This window comes from Salvelinus sp. IW2-2015, linkage group LG15 (assembly GCF_002910315.2).
Source record: "Salvelinus sp. IW2-2015 linkage group LG15, ASM291031v2, whole genome shotgun sequence".
In the NCBI taxonomy this organism is placed as follows: domain Eukaryota; kingdom Metazoa; phylum Chordata; class Actinopteri; order Salmoniformes; family Salmonidae; genus Salvelinus; species Salvelinus sp. IW2-2015.
Window position 1 is genome coordinate 4,279,211 of NC_036855.1, and position 9,768 is coordinate 4,288,978.

A 9,768-nucleotide genomic window follows, 5' to 3' on the forward strand; every position below is an offset into this window, starting at 1 on the left:
CAAAAAAAAAAAAAAAACAAAAAAAAAAAAAAAAATGACCATGATCGTAAACTAAAGACCATGACTGTAACACTGCAAGACCGTAACACTTCAAGACCATGACTGTACAACTTCAAGACCATGACCGTAACACTTCGGACCATGACCGTAACACTTCAAGACCATGCCTATTATAGACTATGCCAAAAACAGTCCTCAAGTTCACACACACGCACGCACGCACCGCACGCACGCACGCACGCACGCACGCACGCACGGCACGCACGCACGCACACCACACACACCACACACAGGTCAACAGGCAGACAGAACTGACTGGCGCACGGCAGACACAATTACATGGTCACATGCCCACCCACACACACACTCTACTTAATCAATTGTGTTGGCACAGCAGTCCTTTCACATCTGTTCTTCCACTTAGACTGAAGACGGCAATATCTGGCTATTGAAAAATCTGTCCATTTCCAAATTAGGAGACGGACTCATATTACACAGTCGGAATAAAGACGCATAAATACTTAACTACCTGTATAAATAAATGAACAGAGAAATAAAAAAACAGGCAAGTTAGTTACAGCAAACACACAGACTCAAACAAAGCCTATGTGGGTGAGCAAGGCAGGCACTGAACAGCAGACAAATAAGGTGTAAAGTTGGACAACATGGATGAGGTAGATTTCTGAGAGCATTTGGAAGCTGCAAAAAGACAGAGTGTCTGGAGTGGAGGACTGTTCTGTGGTAAACAGATGGAAAAATGTACAGAGGCAATAGGATTTTCTCTCTGGAACCTTAGGTACTTGATTTGTGAAACAGGATTAGGTGATGTGTAATAAATATGGATGCTGTAGGGGTAGACTTGCTTATTACTCTGCTGTGTGTGTGTGTGTGTGTGTGTGTGTGTGTGTGTGTGTTGTGTGTGTGTGTGTGTGTGTGTGTGTGTGTGTGGTAGAGAGAGAGAGAGAGAGAGAGAGAGAGTAGAGAGAGAGAGACGAGAGAGAGAGAGAGAGAGAGAGAGAGAGAGAGAGAGAGAGAGAGAGAGAGAGAGAGAGAGAGAGAGAGAGAGAGAGAGAGAGAGAGAGAGAGAGAGAGAGAGAGAGAGAGAGAGAGAGAGAGAGAGAGAGAGAGAGAGAGAGAGAGAGAGAGAGAGAGAGAGAGAGAGAGAGAGAGAGAGAGAGAGAGATGATCCCCTCATAGACATGTCACAATATGATCCCCTCATAGACATGTCACAATATTTGCAGGTTTGGCGTGTGTGTGCGAGACTAGAGCCACACTTCTCTGCTAAAGTAGGTCTGGCAATACATACAGTCTGACAATACATACAGTCTGACAATACATACAGTCTGACAATTCATACAGTCTGACAATACATACAGTCTGACAATACATACAGTCTGACAATTCATAGTTTGACAATTCATACATGGTTCTACACCTGCATTGCTTGCTGTTTGGGGTTTTAGGCTGGGTTTCTGTACAGCACTTTGTGACATCAGCTGATGTAAGAAGGACTTTATAAATACATTTGATTGATTGATGATACAGTCTGCAGTGCTTACAGTCTGCAGTGCTTACAGTCTGCAGTGCTTACAGTCAGCAGTGCTTACAGTCTGCAGTGCTTACAGTCTGCAGTGCTTACAGTCAGCAGTGATTACAGTTCGCAGTCTGCAGTTTTTACAGTCTGCAGTGTTTACAGTCTGCAGTGTTTACAGTCTGCAGTGTTTACAGTCTGCAGTGTTTACAGTCTGCAGTGTTTACAGTCTGCAGTGTTTACTTTTACATAATTCCATAATGTGCTTGACTGAGGCACGGCAGCTGTGTGAGGTGTGGGAGTAACTTAACGTGCATGGTGGAGAATCCTTTTCAGCACGCATGATTACATCTTCTTCAGCCAATATGAATGACCAGTGATACATTCTGTAGCATGCACATGTAGACTAGATGGCCCTAGTCTACATGGTACAGATGGGTCATTTTGATGTAGAATTGTCTAATTGAAATAGAGATAGAGAGAACCAGATTGAGACATATAATGGCAGTGGTGTAAAGTACTTAAGTAAAATTACTTTAACGTACTACTTAAGTAGATTTTTGGGGTATCTGTACTTTACATTTTTGACAACTTTTAATTTTACTTCACTACATTCCTATAGTAAATTATGTACTTTTTACTCCATACATTTTCCCTGACACCCAAAGTACTCGTTATATTTGGAATGTTTAGCAGGACAGAAAATGGTCTAATTCACACTTATCAAGAGAACATCCCTGGTCATCCCTACTGCGTCTGATCTGGCGGACTCACTAAGCACATGCTTCATATGTGAATGATGTCTGAGAGTTGGAGCGTGCCCCTGGCTATCCGTAAATAAATAAAAACTAGAAAATGTGGCCTTCTGCTTTGCCTAATATAAGGAATTTGAAATTATTTATACCTGTACTTTTACTTTTGATACTTAAGTACATTTTAKCAATTCCATTTACTTTTGATACTTAAGTATATTYAAAACCAAATACTTTTAGACTTTTACTTAAGTMKTTTTTTACTGGGTGACTTTCACTTTTACTTGAGTCATTTTCTATTAACGTGTCTTTACTTTTACTCAAGTATGAAAATTGGGTACTTTTCCCACCACTGCATAAAGTGACAAAGATGATAGTCGTACATCATTTTCTATCACAGAAGTATTCAATCACACAATTGTTTTATTTTATATTTAACTAGGCAAGTCAGTTAAGAAAAATATCTTATTTACAATGATGATGAATGGTGGCAGAACAACAGAATTTTTACCTTATGAGCTCCGGGATTCGATCTAGCAACCTTTCGGTTACTGGCCCATCATCAGCACAGTAAACAATCTGAACACTCACACATGATGGTTCACCTGGACCCGCGGTAGTGCATGGAGAGGAACGTGTTTTCGTCTGACATGTTTATAAAAAAATCTGAAATTATTTATGAAAAAAAAAGTTGTTTATATATGCAACATCTATATGTTATAAATGATTGTTGATTTTTTGCTCCCTTGATATTTCAGTGTGAGATARGAACTTATCATGTTATTATATAGCACGATTCCATATCATTATTTTCAACAATAGATTACGTATAAATCAATGGAATTGCGGCAATAAATCATTCTCCCTGTATCGATCAATGATCTGTCACTTTAATGGGTTGTAAGCAAAAAATTAACAACCCTTAACAGTAATCTCAAAAATAGATGATACCGGTATTAATTTACTGATTATGATCAAGTTTAACACCAGYAATTCACTGTACTGACATGTTCATTGTATCGACGTGCATTATAAAAAGGAGGAAGCAGAGACACTTCAGAAATACCGTGGATATTCTCGGACTGCTTCGAGAAGTTGATTCCATGGATGAAGACATCAATCAATCAATCAAATGTATTTATAAAGAATTTTTGACCATGTTTTTTCCAATGCACGTCAACATGGAAACAACCAGGAGTCACGTTGCTCATGCTTCATTCATTCATACTGTTTAGTGAAGTTTTCATGTATTTAGTTGTTTTCAGGGGAAAAAGCTTCAGTGCTTCAGCATCTGCAAGGGGAAGGAGGGGCAGATTGACCGCAGGAGCGTTGATCCCAGCTGGGCTAGGCAGGCTGCATCAAGCAGCCCTGCCAAGGCTGTAAGCCTCACCAGATAGCCCCATTAAAAAGCACCCCTCTGTCGGCCACCACTATTAAATGGCGGAGAAAGACATAACATTGTCTGGCGTATAGGAGATTTACCTGCCAGCCTACCCTGCCCTGCCTTGACCTCGAGTCAGGTATCTGTAGATGTTTGTGGATATGCACCTATCTCCAGACGCAGTAAGACGGCCCATTACGAGATGATCTATTCCGCTGCTGTGCCATTTTTCAGTACACTGCTTCACTTCCTGAACGGAGTCACGTTCAGGCCTCGCTACATTAAAAACCCGGTGATAGAGGCTGTGGTGCTGCTGCTTTCAGTCGGTGGGAGTGCCTTGTGTTGTCAGAATTAGTGAATGCACTGGCAAATGGCTGGCCCTGGTTGAGAACAGATGCGGGAGGGAAAGGAGGAACCTTATTAGATTAAGTCTGAAGGTGCGGAGGGCTTAATTGACATCCAGCGTCTTCGCGCGCCCGCGGGAACAGTGGGCCTTAACTGCCTTGCCTCAGGGACAGAACGACAGATTTTATCTTGTCAGCTCGGGATTCGATCACAGAAACCCTTTGGTACTGGCCCAACGCTCCTCCCTGCTAAGCTTCCGTCGCCCTGAGGAGGGAGATGGGGAAAGCACGGTGAGGAGGGAGGAACCGAACCCCCTGGAAAGACCCCTGATTGTCTATTAATGAATGAGGAGACTGGACGGTGGCGCGAGGACCAAACCTAGATGGACTCGACGCGTGTAGGCTCATCTAGGCTCGAGACTGGACGCGCGACCGAACCCTAGATGGCTCACCAGCTAATGCCATGACTTATCATGTTGTTCATCCAGCCCTCTTTTCTCTCACAGCGTCACACATTCATCACACAGCTAAATTATTTATGGAAAAAAGTTTGTATCTATGCAAACATTACAGTTGAAGTCGCAAGTTTACATACACCTAGCCAAATACATTTAAACTCAGTTTTTCACAATTCCTGACATTTAATCAGAGTAAAAATTCCTGTCTAAGGTCAGTTAGGAATACCACTTTATTTAAAGAATGTGACAATGTCAGAATAATAGTAGAAGAATGGTTTATTCCAGCTTTTATTTCTTTCATCACAATTCCAGTGGAGTCAGAAGTTTACATACACTCAATTATTAGATTTGGTCTAGCATTGCCTTTTAACAATTGGATTAAACTGTGGGTCAAACGTTCTTCGGTAGTCTTCCACAACTTCCCACATATGTTGGCGTGAATTTCTGCCTCATTCTCCCTGACCAGAGCGTTAACTATGAATTTAGGTTTGTAGCCTCCTTAGCTCGCACATGCTTTCTTCAAAATATTTTGTACCCCCTTGCTCTTCCCAATTTCGTAGGTATCCAATTGTTAGTAATTACTATCTCTGTCCTCTATCGCCTACAACTCCCGTACGGGGCTCGGGGAGAGAGAAGATCCGAAAGCGACTGCGTCCTCGAAACACAACACCAAGCCGCCACGCCTTCTTAACACAGCCGACCCATAACCCGGAAGCACGCACCAATGGTTCAGGAGGAAATCACCGTGCACCTCTGGTGACTTGCTTAGCTCGCGCACTGCGACCTCGCCCCTCGCTGTGCGCAGAATGGAGGAGGCAAAATCCCTAGGCAAACCCATCCCATAACGCGCGACGACGCTAGCCAATGTGCCGTCGCCCACGGACCGTCCCGGTCGCGGCGCTGCCGAAGAGCCTGCGGCGCGAACCCAGACCTCTGGTGGCCAGCTAGCCTGCGATGCAGTGCCCTAGCACCACTGCACCACCGGGCAGGCCCACTCACACCATGCTTCTAGTTCTCACAATGTTCTATACGGATTGAGGTCAGGGCTTGTGATGGACCACTCCAATATAAGACCATTTGCCACAAACTTTGAAGAATGCTTGGTTTCATTGTCCATTGAAGCCAGTATCCGGACCAACTTTAATTCCCTGACTCGATGTCTAGAGATGTTGCTTCAATATATCTACACATTTTCATGCCTCTGTGACGCCATCTATTTTTGGTAAGTGCCCAGTACCTCCCTGCCACAAACACCCCCAACCAAGCATGATCTGCCACCGCGGCTCACAGTTGGCGATGGTGTCTATTGACTTGCACCTTCCCCTTTATTCCCCAAAATAACAATGTCCTCATGGCCAAAACAGTTCTATTTTTGCTTTCATCAAGACCAGAGACATTTCTCCAAAAAGTACGATCTCTTTGTCCCCCATGTGCCAGTTGCAAACCTGTAGTCTGCTTTATATAGCGGTTTTAGAGCAGTGGCTTGCTCCTTGCTAGCGGCCTTTCAGGTTATGTCGATATAGCGACTCGTTTTGCTGTGGATATAGGATACTTTTGTACCTTGTCCTCCAGCATCTTCACAAGGTCCTCTTGCTGTTGTTCTGGATGAATTTGCCACTTTCGCACAAAAGTACTATCATCTCTAAGGAGACAGAATGCGTCTCCTTCCGTGATGTTATCGACGGCTGCGTGTCCCCATGTTTTATACTTGCGTACTATGTGTTTGTACAGCATGACATCGGTACCTTCAGGAAGCGTTTGAAAATTGCTCCCAATGATGAACCATACTTGTGAGGTCTACTATTTTTTTTCTGAAAGCTATGGCCTATTTTCTTTAGCATTTTTCCATGATGTCCAAGCAAAAGAGCACTGAGTTTGAATGTAGCTTGACAATACATCCAACAGTACACCCTCCCAATTGACTCAAATGATGTTCAATTAGCCTATCAGGAAGCTTCTAAAGCCAGGACACTTAATTTTCTGGATTTTCCAAGCTGTTTAAAAGGCACAGTCAACTCTAGTTGTAAATGTAAACTTCTGACCCACTGGAATTGTGATACAGTGAATTATAAGTGAAATAATCTGTCTGTAAACAATTGTTGGAAAAATGACTTGTGTCATGCACAATGTTGATGTCCTAACTGACTTGGAGTGGTTGAAAAACAAGTTTTAATGACTCCAACCTAAGTGTATGTAAACTTCTGACTTCAACTGTATGTGTTATGAAATAATTGTTGATTTTTGCTCACTTGATATTTCAGTGTGAGATAAGAACTCATCATGTTATTATATAGCACGATTCCATATCATTATTTTCAACAATAGATTCCTTATAAATCAATGGAATTGCGGCAATAAATCATTCTCCCTGTATCGATCAATGATCTGTCACTTTAATGGGTTGTAAGCAAACAATGAACAACCCTTAACAGTAATCTCTATAATAGTTACAAGAGAAAACAGTGATGAGATAAACGTATCCAATGGGTTTGGTTCCCTTCACAGATAAACGTCTCCAATGGGTTTGGTTCCCTTCATAGATAAACGTCTCCAATGGGTTTGGTTCCCTTCATAGATAAACACTCCGAATTGTTTGGTTCCCTTCATAGATAAACGTCTCCAATGGGTTTGGTTCCTTCATAGAGATAAACGTCTCCAATGGTTTGGTTCCCTTCATAGATAAACATGTCCAATGGGTTTGGTTCCCTTCATAGATAAACGTCTCCAATGGGTTTGGTTCCCTTCATAGATAAACGTCTCTCAATGGGTTTGGTTCCCTTCATAGATAAACGTCTCCAATGGGTTTGGTTCCCTTCATAGATAAACTCTCCAATGGTTTGGTTCCCTTACATACGATAAACGTCTCCATGGTGTTTGTGTCCTTCAATAGATTAACACTTCTCCAATGGGTTTGGTTGTCATCATATTATCATGAGGATGATATCTCACAGGCACCCACTCTCTTCTCTGTAATGTGCCTCAGACCAGGGCTGTGTCCCAAATGTCACCCTTTTCTCTATGTAGGGCACTACTTTTGAACAAGGCCCATAGACTCTGGTCAAAAGTAGTGCACTACATAGGGCCTATAGACTCTTGTCAAAAGTAGTGCACTACATAGGGCCTATAGACTCTGGTCAAAAGTAGTGCACTACATAGGGCTCTGGTCAAAAGTAGTGCACTACATATTGGATAGGGTTCCATTTGGGATGCAGACCAGGTCTCTTTAAAGGGGTCAATAGTTTATAGCTCTCTTTAAAGGGGTCAATAGGTTACAGGTCTCTTTAAAGGGGTCAATATTAAATGTAAAAAGAGTGACTGATGCGCTGTCTGGCCCCTTGACCTCGCCTGTAATGACATGAAATAGATTCGGCACAGAAATTACGTTAAAGACCGGGTACGGTAAATAAACACTCCTTATTAATATATATACGGTATATAAACGGTCCGAGAATCCCAAGTTAGGCTTAAGAGGTTGATTTTATTAATGAAATCCTTTATTCATGCATGTGCTCCAGCAGATTTTTCCATGTTGTCGTTTTCATTGAGCTCTTGAATTTCTGTCATGTGATGATTTGACATTGTCATGTCTCCATATTCAGGGATCAAAATCCTTCCAAAATCATAATGATGATCCCTAATCTTCTAACAGGTGACTGATAAGTCTTTCATCGTTCCGGAAACAAACACATTTCATCCATGAATTGCTATCCTGTGTGAAATAAAAATCACTGGGAATGCTCCATGCTTGTCCACCTCTGGCACATAATCACGACACTGGTGACCTTCAGCTCCTCAGAGCGCTGTCATCCTCCACGAGTGATCTATTCTGCCCTGGGTGAGCCTCACCACAGCTCCTCAGTGCTCTGTGATCCTCTCTTCAGCCTTGGGGGAGCTTGGCCACAGCTCCTCAGTGCTCTGTGATCCTCTCTTCAGCCCTGGGNGCCACAGCTCCTCAGTGCTCTGTGATCCTCTCTTCAGCCCTGGGTGAGCCTCGCCACAGCTCCTCAATGCTCTGTGATCCTCTCTTCAGCCCTGGGTGAGCTTGGCCACAGCTCCTCAGTGCTCTGTGATCCTCTCTTCAGCCCTGGGTGAGCCTCGCCACAGCTGGGCCCCCCTGATTATAGCCCAGAGAGAGAGCGAGAGAGCGTGCTTGTATCTGTGTGGGTGTGCGGGGAGGGGACAGATATGACAGTTGTGACCCATACCCTCAGGATCAGGTGACAGGGGTGGTGGTAGGCAGGGAAGGAGGCGGGGTGATGAGCAAGGAGCCTTGTCTCGCTGGGTGTCCAGAGGGGCTGTATTCCAACAGAGGAGAGGGGCCAGATGGCTTRGCTTTAGTTTTTGCTCGTCACACACAATATGTGATTACCTCCAGGTAATCCCTGGAAGTTGGAATGATGATTAATAATGAGTTGTAATGCGTAGTAAATATTGCACAACAGCACCAGGCAAAGTAAGGTAGRTACCCGGTATAGCTAGCCAGGAAAATATCAGCCTTGGAATTGATGCCAAGTTCAAAATCATTTCCCAACATTGAAAAACAATACGTCTTGACAAATAAGGTTTTTGAAACTTGATGTTGATGAAACTCTTCATACCAATGTTTAATTTCACTTTCTTCTTTCTTCAATCACAAGGTGATTGAATCCAAGGTCAAGGATACAGTATTTTTTCACAATATGCCTATGAGATAAACGCAGTAAACATGGAAACCTTTTGCCATGAAGAGACTGCGGAATCAATTTACAGCGTTGTGTTATGTCAGAGCACACAGCTGCTAAGCTGGTGAATCACTCTAGCCTATGAAAACATGCGGATTCTGGCTAAAAACAAGCTTTCTTCATCGTTTCCCCAGAGAAGGTGTATGATGACCTTGAACGAGGAGACTTTCCGGCCCAGCTCAGTGATAATGTCTGGAGCCCAGTTAGAAGGCGCTGGAGCAGGACTGGGGACAGCCCACACCGGCCCATCTGACAGCCAGGAGTCAAACACCACACACCCACAGCAAGTCTGGGGACAGAGACATCAGACAAGGCCTGATAGCAGAGGGGATGTCATGTGTGAAGATGCAACGAGTGATTCCCATTCATGTGGATCTGTTTATACAGGACTCTGCGACTGAGAGACCTGGACAGATTCCGTTTTACAACTGTTTATTTATGACTGCTGTTTGTTGTGTTGAAATGTCTGTCAGTTTGACATAATTACACTTTATGTAAGTGCAAACCACAAGTGTCTGACCATWGGCCATGTTCCCTATTGGGTCTTGTGTAAATTGGGGAGTTTGTTTGTGCCAAAT